Here is a 25,000-nt window from a genome sequence, read left to right as displayed (position 1 = left end):
AGGAAATGCCCGGCTTGATTTGTCACCCAGTCCAGCCCTGATTTCCTCTGACGTACACAACACTTTGCTTTGGAGGAAGAACTGGTCTTCAGACCAAATAAAGTGCTGCTCTCCCTCCCCTGCCTTCCTCTCGCCGCTGCCTTTCTTTGTGTCGTCCTGACACTGACATTGACACATATGCACACATTTGGTTTTCATTTACTCCTTGTAAATTATGGGGTATAGGCTTCATTCTCCCTTCAATATGTTTCCATCACCTATTCCTTCACTTTCCTGCTGGTCCTGTTTGTATATGCGTCCATATTTATGAAGACATAGTGTATACTGTAGGCTTCCATACATTGATTATATACATTATACTGTATACATATAAATAAGCAGATTTATCACAAAACCAGAATGGGGGAAATGTTTCAGATTTCAAGCAAGATCATTGGAATTACATCAAACTGTGATTATAATCATGTAGAAAAAGTGGCGATATCAAAACCAGAAAAGGGGAACCCCACCCCACCCCATTTATTTTCAAAATGTATATTGCCCATTGACAAATTTGATATCTCCATGAATATCTGAAAAGTAATGAACTTGTGTTTACTGGTCTGACGAAAGTACAGTACATTGATGACAGATGACTATGACTGGTAATTCAATATGGCGGCTAGGAAGAAGATCCCTCTATTCATGTATGAAAAGTAAACTTAACAAGCCATAATGAATACTTAGAAATTGGTAGTAGGCCTAAATGGTTGCCATGTAGCCATATGTTGACACTCATGTCTTGGTCTTTGACCATTGGACCTGAAAATGACACACTGCATTCTTCAATATGAAGACACTTGACTTGTCAGTGGAGCTGCACTGTGGTGTCAGGCAAGGTCCATTTCGGAGCAAAGCACTAGATGACAGCTGCTGTGTCAGGAAGATAACAATGGTATCTGTATATAATTCTATGCCACAAGATGCCCAACAGGCTAAACTGCTTCGAATGCCCTGACATTTTTAGAGGTGTCTGACGTCACTGAAAAAGGGTCAGTTTCACAGACCAGGGTGTGCATTGGTGTGTTGTATGGGATGGAATGTGTAGAGTGTATGCAGTGTGTAGCCTATAGTGTGTGTTGGTGTGTCGTGTGGGATGGAATGTGAAAAGTGTGTGTAGTGTGTATAGTGTGTGTTGGTGTGTCATGTGAAGCGGAACTCAATGGTGATTAGTTCCGCAGATGTGAGGTCGCATTGCAGCCCACTCTCTTTACTCCTAAGGGGCTCAGCTCTTTAGTTCGGATGCTACTTTGAAGATGTTAATCCCCGGCCTGCTGTCAACAGTAGGCCTACAGAGGCAGTGTGTGTGTGTGTGTGCGCGTGCATGTGTGTGTGTATGTGTGTGTGTGCGTGCGTGTGTGTGTGTGTGTGTGTGTGTGTGTCTGTCTCTCTCTCTCTCTCTCTCTCTCTCTCTCTCTCTCTCTGTGTGTGTGTGTGTGTGTGTGCGTGCGTGCGTGCGCGCGAGTGTGCATGTGTATCTGTGTCTGTGTGCATTTTTTTCTGCCTACCTCAAAAGGATCCTGTAATTTTAGAACAATGGAAATGTCACTTGGGCTAAAAGTGGAAAAAAACACATTATTCCAAGACAGTTATCTGCACCAGGAAGTGATGACGGGTGAAAAGGATTCTGGGAAAGGAGAGGTGAGGGAAGAACTCTTTCTGGAGTTTGCCAATAGACTTCAGGCAGTAAAAGAAAATCCTTTCGTGAAGGATACTTTGAAGTGAAATAGTTGCAATCTCCAAAGAAAAATTGAAAACTAAATATAAAGATGACGTTTTTCAGGGGCAACATTCACATTTCAGGTAGGCCAAAACTGTCAAAACTGCCAGCATATGGTAACTTCATTTTAGAACTACAGTTATGGATACCCCCCTCAGACCTGAACATCTGTCAAGTAAGTTTATTTTCGCTCACATAAAAGCTTAACATATTACTTTTAACCACAAAATAACCTATAAACCAAATATCACATCCCCGTATTTTCAAAAGTGAGCAAGCAAGAGAGCAGCAAAGTATGCCAAAAAAGTTTGATAAAGCAGTCTCCGAAAGTTTCAACCATCATTGATATGCACTTCTTGTTTTCTTACTTCTCCCAACCAGGTCAGCACTTTCCAACTCACCAACTCAAAAGTTGGCCTATTTTTTTGTTCCTTTGTTTTTGTTGTTGCTGTTGTTTTCTTGGGTTCAGTCTGCATACTTTAGTGTGTATTGGGCTGGGATAGGTCTTTGCATCAGAATCCGTGTGCAGGGCCGTATTAAGTTGGCTGGGGCCCCTAACGCTACAGGTTGCTGTAGGCCCCCCTCGAAAGGCAATATTTTGCAACATTTTGTGACAATATTACATAGACCATGCCTGCCAAATGTGAATAGCAGTATTAACAAGATTTATAACTCGACGTAGTATGGCAGGTGATTTTTTCGATACTGCCTGTTGTTACAATTATACCATTATTGATTCCCTTCGGACAATTGTCCGATTGTCCTTCCTTTGGACAATCGGGGGGACTACTTGGCCGGTGGGGGTCCCTAGGCTGCAGCCATATCTAGCCTGTGGTGGCCCCCTGGTAGGTGGGGACCCCTAGGCTGCAGCCATATCTAGCCTGTGGTGGCCCCCTCAGTAGATGGTGCCCCCTAGGTGAGCTGCAGCCATATCTAGCCTGTGGTGGCCCCCTGGTAGGAGGGGACCCCTAGGTGAGCTGCAGCCATATCTAGCTTGTGCGTTAATTCTGCCCTATCCACGTACTTTACACCTGCTTCCTCATTGTGGATGCTGCTCTTGACTCACTTGACTTAACTTGATGCCCTGTGCACTGAGCTTCCTTGGCTGCTGATGTAGGCATTTTAGGCACCTTACTTTCTGCTGTTGATGTTATTTAGTCCAGTCAGCAACTTTTTGTGTGTATTATTTTGGCATTGCATGCTTAGGTAAAGTCTCTAAAAAAACATGATCAATATGAAAGGTTCATTGAACACTGCAAATTGGATACTGTTCTTTTTTCTCTTTCTTTTTTTGGAGCGAACAAGGTGGTTCACCCAGTGCATCTTCAGGTTCACTCTAAGGGCCAAAACATACCAAGGCGGAACGGAACGGTCGTGGGACGAACACGGTCTTTCTGCTTAGTTTCGGCCGGTGTGTTTTTCTCTGCCTTTCACACTGACAGCGTCGGCGTGCGCGGCCAGTCCTGTTCAAAACCCTCCCCACAGCCAAAGCTAGCATGCTACTTTGCCATTCATTTGAATGAGACACCGCCGGTCGCCGGTGTGAAAAATACGCTCGAGTTCTATTTTCCAAATGCAGCGCGGTGCGGAGCCGGCTCCCGCGGCGCTGCGCTCAACTACCGCCGGTTGGTTATGTAAGGACAGATATGTTTCGATGTATTTTCACCGACACCGTTAAAAAACGCGTCCGTTCCGCGATGCTGTACCGCCCTAGTGTGTAAGACCCCTAAGAGTGTCTGTCCCATTCACAGAGGTCTGTTGGATATAGAGGTCTTTTGTATCCAACACACGTGAAGCCATAATGAGTTTTTAAAATTATAATTACACATTTTGTATTTGTATATTTTATCATTTCATATGCCATTTTGTATTATTATTTTACAAAAGTCTACATAGTGTTCACTGCACTGGCATGTGTGTCAGTATCAGCTACTGTCTGCTTTAAAAACTGCTGCTTCGTCATTTACAATGATGCTCTTGACTTGCCTTAACCTCACTAAACTCAATGTGCGTCTTTGTCAGCAACTTCCTGAGTTCAGAGCCTTGACATTGCAAACTGCACTGTACTGTATGTGTTGCTGGAATAGTGATGAGATCGGGAAGAGAGGCTAAACCACGGCCACCCGTCACCCAAAATACACAATCGAACCCCTTTCCTTGTGTTTGAGCCACGACAGTACTAGAATAAAACTAGAAGAGTGCAGACCGCCAAGGAAGCTGTTTGATAGAACATTTGACAGTGTTAAACCCTTTTTTTATTTCAAGTCTTTCTGCCTTCTTTTTGTGGAGTTAGCAACTGGTATGTCAAAATCCGCCCTGTAACACAATTCAATTTTCGGTCACTAGGGGCGTCTAGATTTCTAGGGTAGCAATGGTAAAGAATCTTGGTAACACTTTACTTTACGGATCGCCAATAAGGTGTTCATTTCAACGTAATTTCTCAGTAACTTCAGTCTAATTTTATAGTAATAACGGCTTGTTATTAGTAATAACAGCAACATAACCATATGGTTTCCAGTCCAATTACACTATAATTTCTCATTAATAACAGCAAAAATAACCAACCAGTTTCCAGTGCAATTATGCTGTAGTTTCTAGTTAATAGAAGGCTAATGGAAACAGCTACTGTCATCATAGTAGTTAGGTGGTAGGTATGCCAGTAACTAAACGGTATCAGCCGAAGTAGTTTCGTACTAATTAGGCTACATCAGGGCCGAAATGTGCAATATTTCCTCTTCCTATGTTATTGCATAGAAACTACCACCCAAGCATCCTTGTATTATTTCCGCTTAATTACCTTGGAAACAATTGAGTAGTTATATGGAAATAAGATAGAATCAGGGCTGTAAAATGCATGATCACTTATTCCACTCAATTTTATGGAAATTACATATTTTCTTGCAAGGCTACTGTAATACTGTAATAAGACACAGCTTGTCTAAAGAACATGGTGCTATGCCTTAGAAACAAAAATGGATACAAGAACAATTGTCAAGCTTCGTCAGAAATGGGGGATCAAATTGAGAAAATCAGGACAATATTAACTTAATTATAAGATTTAGTCATTACAGTATTTAGTCAAATTATTAAATTATCATTCTTAATAGCAGCAAGTATGACAATACTAATTACAGTGATGATGAATATGCCACACTGTGTTTCTCTTTCTCTGCGTGTGTGTGTGTGTGTGTGTGTGTGTGTGTGTGTGTGTGTGTGTGTGTGTGTGTGTGTGTGTGTGTGTGTGTGCCTGTGTGTGTGTGTGTGTGTGTGTGTGTGTGTGTGTGTGTGTGTGTGTGTGTGTGTGTGCGCGCGTGCGTGCCTGTGTGTGTCAGGGCTGGACTGGGACCTAAAAACACCCGGGAATATTACAGTCTTACACTGGCCTCACACATACAAGCTGTGTTTTTACTACTTCACTCAGTCTACCGTCTACATGTACATATGCATTGAAGAGGAACCAATGGGCAGCCCCCTCTAAACAGGGTACCAGTCCCCAACAGAAAACAAACAAACAAAACACAAATGGTATCGGCCCATGGGGACTGCCAGCCCACCAGGAAAATGCCCTGTATGCCAGAGTACCAGTTCAGTCCAGTCCTGGCATGTGTGCATGTGTGCTTGTGTGCGTGCGTGAATGTGTGCGTGCATGCCATTTAGTGGGGACTGGGCTGGCTGTTGACAAAACGAGCATGGCCAATAAAAATGTTGTGAGGTGATTATTTACTGGTGGCAGAACGCTAATGCGCACTAATGCATTTGGACTAAGGAAAGGACACGCGCTGCACATTCACTCTCAGTGAGCATTTTAAGACTGCGTGCGTGAGTGCTTGCATGCTTGCGTGCGTGCGTGCATGTATTTTGGGCTCAAGAGATGACACATATGGCCCGTGTCACCGAACATTTCGTCAGATGGACAGTCACCTTCAAGGGGTAGACAATCACACACACAAACAAAGAAGCGAGCAAGAACAACAACTATGCATTCTCGCAGAAACTTGCCTTTTGTACCACAGGTTAGAACATACTGTTTTAACTTAGCTAAGGAACATTGTATACAATAAAATCTAAAATGCAGTTTGGGTCGAAATAGGATTTGAACATACAAAGTACAGCCTTCTGATCTTCATACCAGCATTATAGCTACTAGACGAAGCAACTGACTATAATTAGTTTCTCATGTCTGCTGGCCTGCTCATCAGTGTTGCTAGATGTGTCTGATCAAATCTTACCCAAAAGGTTGTCAAAAACCGCAAAAATGTGCTAAATTCCGCCCAAATTCAACAAATTACATTGACTTCTATGGGCCCAAAACGGCAGAAAAAAACACCAAATGGCCCATTTTCCCGTTTTTACCCGCAGACGCCCAAGTAGCCCAATTGAGTGGGCACCCGCCCAATCTGGCAACACTGCTGATATGATCATAGGCAACACAAATTTAAAACTCAGTGTCCATTGTGATAGCTTTGTTGTGGCCTGTGTACATGTATGTGTGTGTGTGTGCGTGCGTGCGTGTGTGTGGGTGTTCGTATGCGTATGCGTGTGCACGTGTGTGCGTGTGTGCTTCGAACGGCTAGTCCTGTCACACATCAAAGCCACGCCACCCTACCCCCCACCCTAGACCCCTACCAGTTCGCATACCGAGCCAAGCGATCCACGGAGGATGCAATTTGCTCCGCCCTCCATCCAGCCCTCACCCACTTGGACAATAAAGACTCATATGTGAGAATGCTGTTCATTGACTTCAGTTCAGCATTCAATACCATAATACCACAACAACTCATCAGAAAACTGGACAAACTAGGTTTCAGCACCTCCCTCTGCAACTGGCTGCTGGACTTCCTGATGCAAAGACCACAAGCAGTACGGGTAGGAAACAACACCTCAAGCACCCTGACCCTGAGCACGGGGGCTCCGCAAGGTTGTGTTCTCAGCTCCCTGCTGTTCACGCTGCTGACACACGACTGCACAACGACCCACAGCACTAACCATCTAGTGAAGTTTGCGGATGTTACAACACTGGTGGGCCTCATCACCAAGGGCGATGAGACTCACTACAGAGAAGAAGTAGACCTGCTGGCCAGATGGTGCAAAGACAACAACCTCCTGCTGAATGTCAACAAGACCAAGGAGATTGTTGTCAACTTCCAAAGGGTCCAAAAACAACTGCCACCACTGACCATCGACGGCGATGCTGTGGAGAGAGTGAGCAGCACCAAGTTCCTTGGAGTGCACATCAGCGACGACCTCTCTTGGACCACCAACACTACATCACTGGCGAAGAAAGCCCATCAGCGTCTCTACTTCCTGCGCAAACTAAAGAAGGCAAGTGCTACACCCTCCATCATGACAACATTCTACAGAGGAACCATAGAGAGCGTCGTGTCCAACTGCATCACAGTGTGGGGAGGAAGCTGCACGGAGAAAAACAGGAAGACACTCCAGCGTGTTGTGAACACAGCGAAGAAGATCTTTGGAGTACCACTCCCCTCCCTGCAGGACATTTACACCACACGCCTCACCCGGAAAGCACTGATGATCATCAAAGACACAAGCCACCCTGCACACAAACTGTTCAGCCTCCTGCCCTCTGGAAAGAGGTACAGGCGCCTCCGTTCCCGTACCACCAGCACAATGCACCAAGCGATCAAGATGCTGAACACTCAACCCACTCTCCCTCCACTGTCAGCCTCTAGCCAGCAAGGCCACTGACAACCCCCCCCCCATCCCCCACCACCATATCTGCGACTGAACATTCCACCTGCACTACTATACTTGTGACTGAACTTTCAACCTGCACTAACTCAAAACATGCACACACACACACACACACACACACACACACACACACACACACACACACACACACACACACACACACACACACACACACACACACACACACACACACACACACACACACACACACAAGCACACTGCACTTTCTGCACTAAACCCAAACATACACACACTGACACACACTGACATACACACACACACACACACACACACAGACACACGAACACACACACAGACGCACACCGCACCTTCTACCTGCACTAAACACATACACACACATACACACACACACACACACACACACACACACACTGCTGCTGGTGTACTTGACAGACCTTTTTAATATTTATTTTTCTTCAAAATGCTACTATTACCATGTCAGAACGCTATAAAGGACTTTTTTAGGAAAAGCACAAAAGCACAACAATACCTCTTAATGTATGTCCTCTACAAGTCTTCTGTTGTCCAGTCTTGCACTTTAAATGTCTGTATGAGCACTGTCTATGTCCATACTGTCTTAAGTCCATGTATAAGTACTGTCTATGTCTATACTGTCTATGTCCTTACCTAGATTAGTCTATGTCTGTATGGGAAAGCAAGAAATGTAATTTCAAATTCTTTGTATGACCAGTGCATGTAAAGAAATTGACAATAAAACCTACTTGACTTGACTTGACTTGTGTGTATACTGTATGTGTAATGGAGGCTAACTAGCAGAGTTGGTGTGAAACGTCAGTAAACCTCCCTCGCAAAATCCTCATAAAGTGTCGATGCTGTTGGGCTGGGGGACTGGTCCTTTAGTCCAGCGGTATTGTACTGTGTCTCCCATTTCCGGACTGTTGTAGTTGACTAGGTGACAGGTTTGCGTCCCCGAGGGGGTCATACTGTGCCAGTACACCTCCGTCACACGTGTGTGTGTGTGTGTGTGTGTGACCAATCAAATCCCAGAAGATTACTCTTGGAGAATGAAGAGTATTGACCTTCAGGAAGGATGAAGGTCAACTTGATTGAGAGACACCGAATCAATACCAGAAATTACTGCTAGTTAATTGTTGATGCGTGTGTGTGTGTGTGTTTGCGTGCGTGTGTGTGTGTGTGTGTGTGTGTGTGTGTGTGTGTGTGCATGCCTGTGTGTGTGTGCTGTGTTCTGTATTATGCTATACAGACACTCTGGTCTCTCTCTGCACTTCACTATTTAGCTTTTATTCATACAAAGGACTCAGCTACAATATTCTCAATACTTTATATAGGGTTAATCCACGTCATACAAATTAACTTTCACATTTTTCCACTTATAAAGGTTGTCTTTCAACATTCATCCAAGATGTGCATGAATGCTCTAAAACGAATCGTCTAAATAATTAAAGGAGAACCTTCAAAGAGCAAGGTTATTTGAATTATGTCTTACAGTAGACTGAAACTTTTACAAAACATTCCAAACAGATTGAAAAAGTTCAATCTTTCTCCACCTAGCGAGTTTAATCATGCCGCATAACCTGAACTTTCTGTTTGCATCTCACATAACTTCATGACCTCGCATTTCTTTCATACTGAAAAATGGAAATTAGTCTAAAACTCAATGCCAAAGAACTACTTCTGTTGCCTTCACAAAGACAGATCTGTCATTGGTGGTCTTGAAAGGGTTGGCCTCCAGAAGTTTAAAAAAGTACTGCACTGTACTTTATTTGGGCAGCCAGGGCCTAATGGTGGACTTAAAGGATAACTCCAGCCAATGTCAACATCCAGTTGTAATGCTCACACTACCCTGGACTTGTCAGTGCCTGAGATTTTTTTTCCCCCTTTTCCAAGATGGCCATTGTAATTGAGGCAGGTGTTTGTTTCCATTTAAAAAAAAAAAAAAAAAAATGATTTAGTAGAGTACTGTAGAGTAGAGTAACTTTATTGACCCTGGGGGAAATTCAGGATTTGATTTATTCAAAATAACATTCAAAGGTTATGCAACATCAGCAGGCAACTAGCAAATGGTCGATCAGAATATCATGTATCATGTAAGTATTTACTGATCCAGGATCAACATCAAAGTTGTTGGTCCAGGATCAATGTTACAGGTGACCAATCAGAGTTCATTTGTGATTGATGATGTCATTGCCCTGAGACATGAAAAAAATAAAATGTCCCCCTCCTTTTAACGAATGGGACCATTGTCAGCCTGCAGGACCCTGCATGAGAGGGGACCCACAGAGCTCCACACATTTTGATGACTGCTTTAGAAACAACTAACTTTCTCAAAGCAGATTAATCAAATACAAATTCTGGGGGAATTTCAAACCAATGTAGCCTACCAGTAGGCAAATGTCCTTCACATAATAGGCATGTCCACAGACTTAGATGCTGACCACTAGCTAGAGTATAATATGAAATATTGTGGTGGGTTAAAAGTATCTTAAAAAAGACTTTAAAAAACAGTGGTGAGTATTATTTTTAATGGATTGCTAAAGGGTAACAGTATTTTTCTTGAAAGCATACTTGTTAGTCAGTTAGCAACTTCAGTAGTTCCAATGCCCGAACATAGTTAGCAGCTATGGTAGCTAACATAGCTAACAGCTAGCTGACATAATTGGTAACATAGTAAGTAAGTAGCTAACATAGTTAGCAACTATGGTCTACTGAAATAAACACCTGAAATTCACACACAGTTCAGGACAGAGCATATGACCTTAGCCGTGCAATTTTAGCTCGTCAATTGCTGCCATTGTTTATTTTACTGCTCACAGTGATCCTGGACCATTGTTCATTTCACCGCTTACAGTGATCCAGGAACATTATTCATGTTACACTCACAGTGATCTAGGACCAATGTTTCTTTTACTCATCACAGTGATCCAGGATCATTGTTTATTTCGCCAATCACAGTGATCCAGGTCCATTGTTTATTTACTGCTGTAGGGTCTCCCAGCCATTTCTCCTCCCTTCCACTAGAGGGCGCTGAGCCCAAAAGACTGTTTACAATGTACCACTGAAGGACGCCCCTTACAGTGATCTACAGTAAGCTATACAAAACCATGCTACAAACAGTATCCTGTCTCTCTTTTCCGTTCGCTCTCCAGCAGTACGGAGCTGCGCTGCCGTGCAGTACAAGAGACTGTGCACACAAACTCTGAACATAGCTTTTATCTGATATTTAGGCCGAATACAGATAATGTAACGCTTAGTTCATCCCTAAACAGCTGTAAGTTCATTTTCTTTGCAAAGTTTCAATCAGAGACAACAGAGTCTTTGGTTTCTACTGTTGGAAGGCAGTAGCCCATTAATAAGTCGGTAGCCTGGACGTTCCTGCTAAAGACTTCATCCGGATTCATTTGTGGAACTTTGATGCATCAATTGTTTCACGCCTAAAGCATCGCACGGCCGGACTGTGCGAGCCACTTTTCCCAACCCTTCCTGTCTCGCTGGATTGGACGTTTGGAGCAGACTTCGTGCGCTGTTGGACACTCTACACACCGAGAATCGGACAGTTGGACCCACAGACTGCGAGCGCTGTGCAAGCCACTCTCGTCCACAACTGAGGATAACCACTCTCTCCTGAAAAGGCTGGAAGCCTTTTCACCTCCTTCACAGTAGGCATATCTGGGCAATATTACTCTACTGTCAGTTTAGATATGTTTTGAAGAAAGCTTAGCTGATTTTCATATACATGTCTGATTCCCTTGTCTCCCTTCTGTTTAGTTAGCAATCTGCTATCACTAACTCTCCCGGTTGTTTACTAGTTGCTACGTCTCATTCGAAACGATCGGAGTGTTTTCAAGCATTGTTTGGACGCATATAAATGTTCGGAACGCTCCGTGAACCTCTCGAATGCGATCGTGCAATTTCTAAACATCTGTGCGCGCGCGTGTTTATTATTTTGATACTGTGTTCACGGCCTCAACAGGCCCTGCCTTGATTAGCTAGCCAGCTGCTAATCTCCACAGCATAAGCTGTTCCTACTGACACACAGTCACCGCTTTTCTCTCTCTCTTTCTCTCTCTCTCTCTCCCTCTCCCTCGAGAATAATCACGCTTGTAGAAACCCCAGGACAACCCCTGTACCTCTCGGTACAATTTGAGTAGAACCTTCTCACTGTACTGTCCGCCAGACAGTCATTAATTGTCCTGTGCTCTCTGCAAACTTTCTGAGCTCGTGCTAGCTAACGCTTGCCGGCTCTGTGTGCATTCCCATACCTAGACAATATTTCCCCACACATGTGAGTTGCCATATTTGTAGTCGACTACAGATATTGCTCTAGACAACCCGTCTCTCACTCCCTGCTCTGTCTCGGTTCTTTCTCTCTCTCTTCCATTCGGAATAGCGTACATTAATTACAGAAATCCCAGACACCGTTGCAGGCCCCTAGCCTCACCGGAGAGCTAGCTCTACCTGCTATTACCTTAGACTAGGTAGCTACTAGCTACCATAGCCTTTTGTTCTGCCTGAACTTTCTGTAGCCAATGTTAGCTTGGCTTGACCAAACACACACACGCGTTTGATCCGCCATTTCATGTCCCCAAGGGACACACACGCAACCCCATCTACACACACACACACACACACACACACACACACACACACACACACAAACACAGGCTAGAATAAGCCTCTCTTTCTCCCTCTCTCTTTTCCCCTCTTTTCTTCTTTTATTTTCTTTCCTTGTTTTATAGTATTTGCGCCTTATGATTGTATTATTCCATTTAACCGACATTGAATGTAATGCTTTATTTAGATTACTTGGTAGTTAATAAAAGTTATTCATTTGATCTTATTGCATTTTGTCTGTTATTGCATTGTGTACGTACGGAATCAACTTACTTAGAATTTTGCCTTCAACTGAGTTTTGTGCACCTTGTGTTGACCGTCACAGTGAACAGTTTGGTTTAAAGGCTCAGTTATGCTTCCTACTTGTGCCACAGAGTGAGCTTGACGCAGCCATGATGCAGTTAATTCTTGTTTATGCCCTGTTTTGAAGCACGGTCTGCGCGATGTCATTCCACGCTGAAACTGCCTTCAATACAAAGAGTAAACTAGACGTGTCGGTTGTTTTTTAGCATCACAGACTCGACGAGAATGAAAATGAAACATTAAATCTTTATATCACGTGCATGTTTGATCGCACTGGCAGCCACAGTAGTAGTTTGGAACAAAGAAGTGGCTCATTTGTCGAGGACGAAGCGGAATGTTTCCTCGACCTCGGAACCACTGTTCAACTGTCCAAATAACGTCAGCGTCGTAACTTGCAAGCGCATGTGTTGTCTTTGGTTCGTGTAAATAAATCAAACAACAAAGTACGGGCAACTTATTTAATGAAGAGCTCACAGTCCGTAGACCGACGAAGGTTAGGAAGTTGTTCTCGACTCGAGGACAGAGCAGGCTGGTCGAGAGGACCAATCAGAGACCTATTTTCGCCCTTTCACGCCGTCGCTCCCTGCGTCGAGACACAATTTTGGGGAGGTGCCCCAGAGTACCTGCGTGATGGGGGGGGCTTCACTACGTTAACTGCGCGGCTCACTGCATCATGATGCAGTGACGCTGATCTCGAGGCATAAACCACCCTTAAGTCTCATACCTTGAAGGCGACTGCTTCATTGTACTGCCAATCACAACGTGTACAAGTACCCCTATTAGTCTTGATCTTTCGCAATTCGTTGTGAAATACTGAGATTAATATCCAAATCAAATGAGACTGATTTACTTATGAGACTGATTTATTTATGAGACTGATTTATTAATGAGACTGATTTATTTACATTTTTGATTGATTAATTGTGACTTATTACATAAGTCGAGCTTATTACATACGTCATAATTGATAAATCTCCCAAAATGCGACTGTACTTACATATTTTGGTTACCCATGGTGTGAGGACTTATTCTGCGAGCCCAGTAATGTAATCTCAATTGCATAATAGTATAGGTGCATATGTAAGTTTTGGAACATTTCATATAGATTTTTCCATTTGGTGTTTTTTTTTACTTCTAGGACCCCCCCGAATACAAATCCACCTGTTTCCATTTTTTTCGTGAACATTTAGTGGCAAATTCAAGATGGCTGCCATTGTGTGTAGAAATTTCACCATTAATGCCGTTTTAAGGTTCAATTGAACTTTTTTATAATTCCAGGGCAACATTGAATAAAAAACAACTTATTTTCAATGTTTTCCTCCATTTTTGGGGGCAAAATCCAAGATGGCTGACATAATTTATGGCGAAATTGGCATATTTCATATTTTGAAGTCTATAAAGCCATTGTTGACTTGTTTTGGTAATATTTGTTACATGAATGCGAAGTCAGCCATTACATAAACTAAACCCATTACAAAATCCAAGATGGAAGACATTTTGTTTAGCAAAATCAACATTAATGGTGCTTTCAGGTCTATAAAGCCATTCATTTGTGAATTAAATCACAGATGATTCCGTGCTGGTCCAAATTATTGTTCCAACAACAATTGCTATGAATCACTTCATGTACAGTAGGCCTACCTATTATGCAGTGCTACCTGTACAGTAATATGCACATTCACTGGATTGGCTGCCTATATCAAGGCAAAGGGCTACAAAGTTGCTTCAAGGTCGGCCTCAGCTTATCTGAAGGCTGTGAAACCGTATGTTCTATCCGGGATGTTGCATTCCTCCAATGCCAACAATCTTGCCATGCTCTCTGCTCACAGAACTAGGCTCTCTGGCATGACAGTCAGAGAATATCCTCAACTCTAGTGATGGGTCATACCCCGATATGGTCTTCCCTACGGTAAGCCCACTCATGTGCTTCACACGCTTTGAACGTCCCTCATATAATTCCCAACTTACTTAGGCCTATATCATCCATGGTGTCTAATATTATGCTTCACCCATCAGTAGCATCCATTGAGATCACGTCTCTGCGGGTCTGTTGTGGCTCATCCGGTTGGCATGCCTATGTTGGCCTCACAGCAAGTCATCCCAATTCTGAAGCCATGTGTAGTGAAGAAGAGGAGAGTGGGCTCACACGACTTGGAACCAAGGCCTTCTGTTATTTGAACCCAAACCCAAAGTACTACCATATGTCATGACTCAAGGGGGCTTGGCTGTCCTCCCTGCTGGTTCCTTGGTCTGTCTGTGTTTCAGGTGCAGGATTGGCAGGTGCGCTGACTGCTGATTGCTCATGAGTGGAGATGGTGCATAGGTGCCCCAAATCCCTTTAAAAAACAGTCTGCTCCCACAGCAGACAGCTGCTGCAAAGAGATAATAGCTGCAGCAAAGTTTTGAAAGCTGCAGCAAAGAGACTGGTTCATTGGCCTGACAGTGAGAGCACACCCACGATCCTAGTAATGGCCACACTATCATACACTGACCTTTGTGAGACCTTTGACATCATGAGGGACCGTGTAAGTGGCACAAGCGTGAATCTTTTATGAAAATAATTGACATAAAAATGAAATGAAACTGGGTCCCTCAATGATGCTGCACATTATTCTGTAATGTTGGGAATTTCATGAAGGTGGTCCCCTTGCCCAATCTTTTGGACAGTTGTTCTATGAAATGAATTAATAGGATTTTCTTTTACTTTCTGATCAGTCTAGAGAGTTTACTTAGAGGCAACAGGCCAACTTTTTGCAACTAGCCAATTGTTAGCCGACATGTGCGCAGTGTGCACAGTGTGTCACCCCAAATTTCAAATGCTCTTCCTATGAGACGAAACATTTAATGTAATGACAGTTATGTGCCTATCAAAATATTACCAATAGGCGTACAACATAGCATAATAGCTTAATAAACCTGAAAATACCAAATGTTGGCCATCTTGGATTTTGCTTCTAAAAATTGGAAACAGATTGTTTTGTTTTCAGAGGGGGTCCTAGAAATATAAAACACAAATTATCAAAGGGGCCAGCTCAGATTTGGGATGAGACACATTAGCTGGCCATATAGAGAGGTGTGCAATCGTTTTATAGATGTCATGTTGAATTTTTATACATTTTAAATGATTTTTGAAAATGTTCATGTAATGACTGACTGAACGGTCCTGTACACATCAAGAATATTAAAAATACAAGAAAAGAAACACTGACTTTATAGACCGTAAAACACCAAATATGTCATTTTTGCTATATGTTATGTCAGCCATCTTGGATTTTGGTTCTAAAAATGAAGGGGGGAAATAGAATCAGGTAGTTTTGTATTCAGGGGGTCCAAGAGATACTAAAAAACACCAATTCCAAAAATGTATATGACCTGTTTCCTTCCATTACATTCAATTGTGTTAGAATCTGACTGCATATCCGCCATCTTGGATTTTGGGCGTTTCCACTTCGGAAAAAAAATGGAAACAGGTGGATTTGAAGACTATGGGGTTTGTAGTTGATAAAAAACACAATTTGGAAAAATCTATATGAAATGTTCCTAAACCTCTTTTTTCTGACATATCCACCTGCACTATAACTGCAATTGCCCCTACACTGCTCACAGTGATCCAGGACCATTATTCATTTTATTCATTATTCATTTTACTGCTCACAGTGATCCTGGACCATTGTTATTCTAACCACTTATAGTGATCCGGGACTATTGTTTATTTACCGCTCACAGAAATCCAGGATCAGAGTTAATTTATTGCTCACAGAGATCCAATTACAATAATCCTGCACCAGTGTTCATTTTACTGCTCACAGTGATCCAGGACCATTGTCCATTTTATTGCTCACTGTTAGTGATCCAGGACCACTGTTTATTTTACCGCTCACAGTGATCCAGGGACCATTGTTCATTTTACAGCTTACAGTGATCCAGGACCATTGTTTATTTTACCAATTACAATAATCCTGCACCAGTGTTCATTTTACTGCTCACAGTGATCCAGGACCATTGTCCATTTTATTGCTCAATGTGATCCAGGACCATTGTTAATCTTACCACTCATAGTTATCCAGGACCAGTGTTAATGTTCCACTCACAGCGATCCTGGACCATTTTTTATTTTACCACTCCCCCCGTATAGAGATCTAGGAGCATTATTAATTTTACCACTCAAAGGACCGAAGTTTATAGTACCAATCACAATGATCCAGAACCATTGTCTATTTCGCCAGTCACAGTGATTCAGGACCATTGTTAATTTTACTGTTCACAGCAATCCACTTATGTCCTCCACAGAGATCCTGGATCATTATTTATTTTACTGTTGAAAGCAAACCAGGAACATTGTTAATATATTGCTCACAGTGATCCAGGACCGTTGTTCATTTTACCGCTCACAGTGATCCAGGACCATTGTTCATTTTACCGCATAAAGTGATCCAGGATTGAAGATTATTTACCTCTCACAGCCATCCCAGACCAAAGTTTATTTTACTTAACACGGTGATCCAGGATCATTATTTATTTCGCCAATCACAGTGATCCAGGACCATTGGTTCATTTACTGCTCACAGAAATCCAGGACCAGAGTTTATTTATTGCTCACTGAGATCCTGGATTTTACTTATCACAGTGATCCAGGATCAATGTTTATTTCACAGATTATAATAATGCTGGACCAGTGTTCATTTTACCGCTCACAGTGATCCAGGACCATTGTCCATTTTATTGCTCAAAAGTTATCCAGGACCATTGTTAATCTTACCATTCATAGTGATCCAGGACCAGTGTCAATGTACCGCTCACAGCGATCCCGGACCATTTTTTATTTTACCGCACATACAGATCCAGGACTGAAGTTTATTTACCGCTCACAGCGATCCCGGACGAACGTTTATTTTACTTATCACAGTGATTCAGGATCATTTTTAATTTCGCCAATCACATTGATCCAAGACCATTGTTTATTTACTGCTCAAAGTGATGCAGGACCATTATTCATTTTACCACTCACAGTGATCCTGGACCATTGTTAATCTAACCCCTCAAAGTGATCCTGGACCATTGTTCATTTTACCGCTTACAGCGATCCTGGACCATTGTTCATTTTACTGCTCACCGTTTCATTTTACCGCTCACAATGATCCAAGATCATCATTCATATTACCGTTTACAGTGACCCAGGATCATTGTTCATTTTGCCGCTCACAGTGATCCAGGACCAAATTGATGGCAAACTTATTTAAAAAACAGAGAATTGTCAGTGGTATTTTAAGTCAGACGCAAGTGGAGGCGGAGCATCGACAGAGGGAAACATGTGAGTGTCTGGAGGCTCAAAAGAATACAGCGAAATCTCAGACTAAAATCTTTAAAAAATCATATCCCAATAAGTTACCACCCAAATGCCTAGTGAGACTCAGTTTGTTACTCGCCAAAGTCGATTTTTAGGTGCCCTGGCGCCCGGCAGTGTCAAACCTTGACACACACAGATGCTCGCGCGCACCAGTTAATTCAGCACAGCAGCATTACATTTGCCAGTGGAGGAAACTTGTGCATGATGCTGCTTGTTGCCATTTCGTAGTCTGACTTGTGCAACTTTGTAGGCTACACATAAAGAATAGTGTTAAGAATATTTCGTCTAATTATTACATAATTTTGCCCGTACCAGGCCCTAAGCTAATAGTGAAAAAAAAAGCTTGATCACGCTCTGTCCCGTCCGACCCGAGGAGAGTGGAGACAAATACCGGACCGACCTGGCCTGTGGGTTGTGTTGTGTCGCTTCAGGCTTGGGTGCGGGAAGAGAATCTAAACTCTACAGGGATAAAAGTTCTCCGGCCCCGTGCCGGATTTCCGGCTTGCAGCGATTGACCGTGGGTTAAAAAAATAAAAAGTACTCGAAAATAAATTGACGGTAAATAAATAAATAAAAAGACAACCGAAATCCCTCCTGCGTTTGTCAGCCAATGGTAGCAAAGGAGCGCACTAAAACTAACATTGTTAACCAATCAGAAGAAGAAGGGGGCAGGTCTTAGGAAAGCGTGCTACTTCAGTATCTTGCTCGAGTCGGACCACCACAGCCGGTGGTCTACTCGCAGTCGCCGACTCGCCGCTCTCATGCCGCGGTCACAGAGCAGTGTCAACAACTCGCTCTACATGGCAAGGCACCTTGCACCGTTTACTGCTCTATGAGCAGAAATATGTGTAAAGATAACTAAACTGCATGCTATGGATTGGTGATATCGTTCTCGTCAAAAACATAAATGAAACTGGACATTGTGTTTGGACATGCAGAATGTCGATAACTTCTCTGCTCAGTGCTAATAATTAGCTGTCAACAACACACAAGGTTCAGTTTTTTCCACAGACGTTCGATCCCTCTGTGTCTTTTCATAATTTCTGAACCCAATTTAAAACTTAACACAGAGCTCTCACAGCATCTCCCAGAGTGTGGAGCGGGCGAGCGGAACATTTATCTGTGTCTCATCTCCTAATGTCAACCACTGCCTGTGCATTATGCTACCGGTAGTTCCATTCAAAATAATGGCTGGATACCGTGATTCATGAATCAATCACCAGATTACTTTCTGGGGTTGTTGGAAGAGGTTGTAGGAAGATGTGCTTCAATCTACAACTACTTGTGCAAACACCTCAAAAAGAGAAGAAAAGAACTAGAAAGCCAACAGTAAGAGAATACTTTTTTATTAGTTAGAATTTAACAAAAAAGCTCCAGCATGTTGCAGATGCCACACTCATGCCGAGTTTTGTTAGCGCGCTAACTACCGAACTTTTATGCTAATGTTTAGCTAAGAGGAGTCTGGTTATACTTATAAACACCACCTGCATATTAACTGATATTATCTCCGATGGAAAAAAAACAATGCAAAAGTATTGACATTGGCGCTGTGTTCAACTTAAAGTGACTCAAATAGCGCCTAGCAAGATGGCAGTCTGCATGCAAACAGCAGCAAGTTTCATCCCACTAGCTGCAGTATAATACAGGTTTGGTTATTGGGTGTATAATTCCTGTCATTGGTACGTTTTACGTCTACATTCACATCTCAAGGTGCCGTTTTCATGATGATTGTGAGATCGTTAAATAATATGTCACATAATGGCTTGTTGATGGCTTTTAACAATCTGTTAATGGGCTTTAGTTTTCAGTGGAATTCTAGTCATTGATTGAAGGCTAACAATAACACTGCTCTCTGGTGATGGACAGAACAACTTGAGCTTGATGATGAAGCAAGGCAGTCTTTTTTCTGAGAATAGCCCAATAGGAGAGTAGCCCAAATATTTGCAGGGCAGGCATCACAAATTCTGACCTAGAGCTAGCTCTATCCATGGCTCTATTCAGACTGACTGTACAGCTGAGAAACCTAGAACCCATCTATCTACAGACACAGACAATATAGTCCATAGTAGCCACCAAAATGACATTAATGAATTAAGTTGATTTGCATTTGTAATTCGTTAAAACTAAAAGTATTTTGCATTATTATTCAGCCATGTCCAGTCATTTGCATTTTCTTTTCTTTTAAAGGGACACTGTGTGAGATTTTTAGTTGTTTATTTCCAGAATTCATGCTACCCATTCAACAATGTTGCCTTTTTCATGAATACTTATCACCGCCATCAAATTCCAAGTATTCATTATGACTGGATTTTTCATACATGAAAAGGGGGATCTTCTCCATGGTCCGCTATTTTGAATTTCCAGAAATAGACATTTTTTTACCTGCAAAAATTACTCTACTTTGGCCATACTAGTAAATATTAGTTTATTACTTAGTAAACATTCATGAAAAGATCAAATTTGGCAATAGGCAGCCCAGTTTCAATGAGCAGCATAGTTGCAGTACCTTTTCTGACCATTTCCTGCACAGTGTCCCTTTAAGGCAGGATTAAACACTTAGGCCTAAGTAACCAAAGATTATGCTTTTACCTCTGTTATGTATCTAACATGTCATGGTATTTCAATCTTTGTTGCTCATATTCTGCTACACATACTTTTCTAATGCTTTTGTGATGAAATAGCTTATGTAACTACAATATTATGCATAATAAGTATGTAATTATGTAATAATGATTGGCGCTATTGACACCCTTTTGGTCTCCTTGGTAGGGCCTATTCGAGTTGCAAAAGTCATTCAAGTCATTCATAATTTTGACCCTGTCATGGCACCCACATAAGAATAAGATAAATAAGATAAACATAAGTGTAAATACCGGTACTAAGCTTAAAAAGCAATGAAATTCTCGTTTCACCGTGTATCGTATAGGGTCGCGTGGACGCACCAAAAAGTTCAGGCTCAGGATTTTTTTTAACTTTAATCCCTGACTCTACAGTGCACCCCTTAGTATTGAAAAATAAAATGGACTTGTGACTCCCAATGGGATCCCCACTCAGCTGTATCCTTCTTAACGCCCCCCTAGGACTCACCAACGCCCCCTGGGGGGCTGTACCGCCCAAGTTGAGAAACACTAATATAACTGAAAAGTACTGTACAAACTGCACATTGTACAGAGTTTGAAATCAATTCTGGGCAGAGACCCTTTGTGTGTGAAAATAGAAAAAAAGAAGCAACCTTGAAAGCACGTCATTTCCATTCTGTGTGTGTGTGTGCGTGTGTGTGTGCGCGCGTGTGCGTGTTCTTTCTTTCTTTCTTTCTTATTTTCTTATTTTCGTTCTTTTCGCATTTCTAGTTTTTGTGAAGCACATTGAATTGCACCTGTGTATGAAATGCACCATACAAACAAACTTGCCTGGCCTGGACTGGCCTTGCCTTGCCTTATTTGTGTGTGTTTGAATGTTTGTCCTCCATGTGCAACAAGCACAATTGATCTGTGGATACTGTTTGTGGGAGTGAGAAAAGAGTTTGTGCTGTTTCTGTCTAAAGCGGCGTACACACCAGTGTTAATTTCGTCAACCACGACGATGACGAAAATATTTCGTCAACGCCCCTTTTTCCCTTGACGATGACGAGACGATGACGCACTAAAAATTGCCTCCAGCAAATAAAAATATGACGAAAATAAAAAAAATATTTTCGTCAAGGAGACTAAGACGAGACGAAATTTACAAGACATGGACGAATGGACATTAAAAATATATAATTATTTATAATTAATTTGTAATTTGTCATTGTAAGGCCTTGTCTTGAACTTCATAGGTGATTGCGCGCTCACGCTGTTGCCTCGCTTGTCTCTGCTGGCAGCCAGTGCATGGCGCGGCTCAGTCAGTAGATCTGTAGCCTAGTAGTTCAGTGGGTCCATTTAAGTTGAGTTTAGGTCCTAAACATTCCCAGAGAAAGAGAAAAAATAGCCGACGTTGAGGGAAGTGTTAATTTTGAAACATGTTCAACAACCCTCTTGTCCATGACGAAGACATGTGTTTGCAGTAATGACAGTCGCGCCAATCCTCCTCTGATACTGTCATTCTTCCTCCTCAAGCTTCCACTATTCTCCTTTTCACTTAGGCTGTCTTAGCCCGGCGTTCGATGTCTGTTCTTTTTTGTAATGTTTGCTATATTTGTTGTTTAACCATATGAGTGGCAGTTCGCAAGCAAATCATGAAGGTCGGATTTGTGACTTTATTTAAATCAGTCACCGCGGGAGCGCGCGCCAGCAGGGGAAAAGACGGCCTGTCTAAACAGAGGCACAGCTACTGTAGCCTAGTTCTGAAAATAATCAATGGATAGGCGATCGCTGAGGAGTTTAAAACGGTTGAGATTTGAAACTTGTTCTCGTCGAGAGCAACGCTATATAGACCAAGTCGACAGTATTTCCATGCGTCTGCAGCGTCTTCCTAGTTCCAAAAACTCTTTTCAGGGTCATGCATATCGAGCCTCGACACCCCCGACAAACAAAACAGCATTAGTGTTTAACTATTTGTATGTGCATGTCCTTTCTATCGTCCAGTCTGCATACCCCTGCCTAACTATTTTTCCTGGGACTTTTGCATGGCATACGAAGTCGAAGTGTGCTCGCACAATCTATTTAAGCCTATTACATTCCACGCATGCCGCACGAGTCATTATCGTTCTCTGCTCGCATTGCCAATTGAAAACAAAAACCGCTAACTTGCATAGTCTAACATCAGCAATATTTTATCTGACTCGTGGTCATCGGGAAGCCACTATCAGGGAGACGTCTTGAACTTCATGCAGACTTGGGATGTCTGGTCTTCCCACTGCCGGCAATCTGCAGGCTTTGTCACGCGGTCAGGTGAAGAAGAGTAGCTTCCTCCGTGATCAAACTCAAAATCAAATATAGCTGCAAGCAGCAATGCGGGGCCAAGCAGTAAGTCCGCCTAAGTCGCCATGGCAAGTGAAAGAGCTGAGCAGGCAGACTGTCAGAGACATGCATAGTTATTTTTTACAAGCAGAAATATACCTCGAAATTTGATTTGTGACCTGCTGGTGGCGCTAGCGAGTGAGCTGGAGACCTGAAAGTTCTTGTGGGGAGTCATGGGATAGCCAAGAATGTGTGTGACGATTCCCAAAAGATTCTGACAATGGGTTGCTGAGATATGGCCTCACTTCCTGTTTGGCGTCTGCTTGGAGGATTTTGATTGGCAGTTACAGCCAAACGGTAAAAGATGTAATAAAACCCTTAAGAGTGCACCAAAGATCATGTGTAACAAGTTTTGTGGAAATCAGCATAAATTTGAAGGATAAGGAGCCTTTTATTGATTTTCACCAAATCCAAAATGGCGGACATTCTATTACTGTTGATATGATGACATAGAGTGCGTTGGATTCGTCTTGGCCCAAGGATTTCAACGGTACCACCAGATTTCGAATGGAGTGTACTGTTCAAAAGTTACATGCAAAAATGTAGCTAATACTTTGACCTGTTGGTGGCGCCAGAGAGTTTGAGCTACAGACCTGAAATTTGTTTTGGTGGGTCATGGCATGGACGAGAATGTCTGTGGCAATTTTCAGAAGATTGTGACCATGGGTTGCCAAGATATGACTTCACTTCCTGTTTGGCGACTTTTAGGCCGTTTTTGATTGGCTGTTACGGCCAAACGATAAAAGATATACATAATTGAAGACATAACTTTTTGTGAGGCTCGGTCCAAAGATGCTATATACAAAATTTCAGAAAACAAAATCCAGAATTGAGGGAGGAGACCCATTTTTATTGATTTTCACAGAATTCAAAATGGCGGGCATTCTATTGTGGCGGATATGATGTCAGAGGGTGCGTTGGATTCGTCTCGGCCCATGGAATTTAACAGTACTACTAGAATAAAAATTGAGCATGCGGTTCAAAAGTTACAGGCAGAAATGTAGCTAAATATTTGACCAGCTGGTGGCGCTAGAGAGTTTGAGCTAGCGACCTGAATTTTTTTCTGGTGGGTCATGGGACTAACAAGAAAGACTGTGACAATTTGCAGAAGATTGTGACAATGGGTTCCCAAGATATGACTTCACTTCCTGTTTGGCGACGTTTAGGCTGTTTTTGATTGGCTGACGATGATGTCATAGGATGCGTTGGATTCGTCTTGGCCCAAGGATTTCAACGGTACCACCAGATTTAAAATGGAGCGTACGGTTCAAAAGTTACGGGCAGAAACATAGCTAAAAATTTGACCAGCTGGTGGCGCTAGAGAGTTTGAGCTAGCGACCTGAAATTTGTTTTGGTGGGTCATGGCATGGACAAGAATGTCTGTGACAATTTGCAAAATATTGTGACAAGATATGACTTCACTTCCTGTTTGGCGACTTTTATGCCATTTTTGATTGGCTGTCACGGCCAAACGATAAAAGATATAAAAAATTGAAGGCATAAGTTTTGTGAGGCTCAGTCCAGAGATGCTATATACGATTTTCAGACAAAAATGTGAAAAATTTAGGGAGGAGATGGGTTTTTTATTGATTTTCACAAAATTCAAAATGGCGGGAAAACTATCCAGGCGGAAAATGACGTCATAGGGTGCGTTGGATTCGTCTCGGCCCAAGGATTCCAGGGATACCAAGTTTTTGAAAATTGGCCCAGCGGTTCAAAAGTTACAAGCAGAAATGTACCTGCAACTTTGGCCTGCTGGTGGCGCTAGAGGGTTGGGGCTGGGGACCTAAAAATTGCTGTGGGTATTTCTGGGCCGGTCCTTAACGCGTGTGCCGATTTTCAGCATTTTCGACCGTACGGTTCTATGGGCTGCCATAGACTTACAGTCGGAGAAGAAAGGTGAATAATAATAATAACCGTAAGAAACAGTAGAAACACTCTAAGGTGCCAGGCAGCTTCGCTGCTTGGCCCCTAATAATATGCAGCAGCTTCTAATGCACGAGAGAGAGAGAGAGAGAGAGAGAGAGAGAGAGAAGCCTGCACCTGGAAGTGTGTGTGTGTGTGTGTGTGTGATGCTCTCTATGATGTTGAAATGACTGATTTGGGTTTTGGTGGAAAATTACCAAGTAACAAGGTGAATATTTGCTGCAATAGGCTATATTAGTAATGCTTTGTGAAATAACAGTAGCCATTGTAGGTTATTTATTTTACACCACAATATTGACTAAAATTTGAAATGTTGACTAAAATGACTAAAATTTGAAATGTTGACTAAAATGACTAAAATTTGACTATGACTAAAATTGATTTTCGTCATTTTGA

The sequence above is a fragment of the Engraulis encrasicolus genome, chromosome 21, assembly GCF_034702125.1.
Source record: "Engraulis encrasicolus isolate BLACKSEA-1 chromosome 21, IST_EnEncr_1.0, whole genome shotgun sequence".
Taxonomy (NCBI): domain Eukaryota; kingdom Metazoa; phylum Chordata; class Actinopteri; order Clupeiformes; family Engraulidae; genus Engraulis; species Engraulis encrasicolus.
This window is presented reverse-complemented; position numbering follows the sequence as displayed.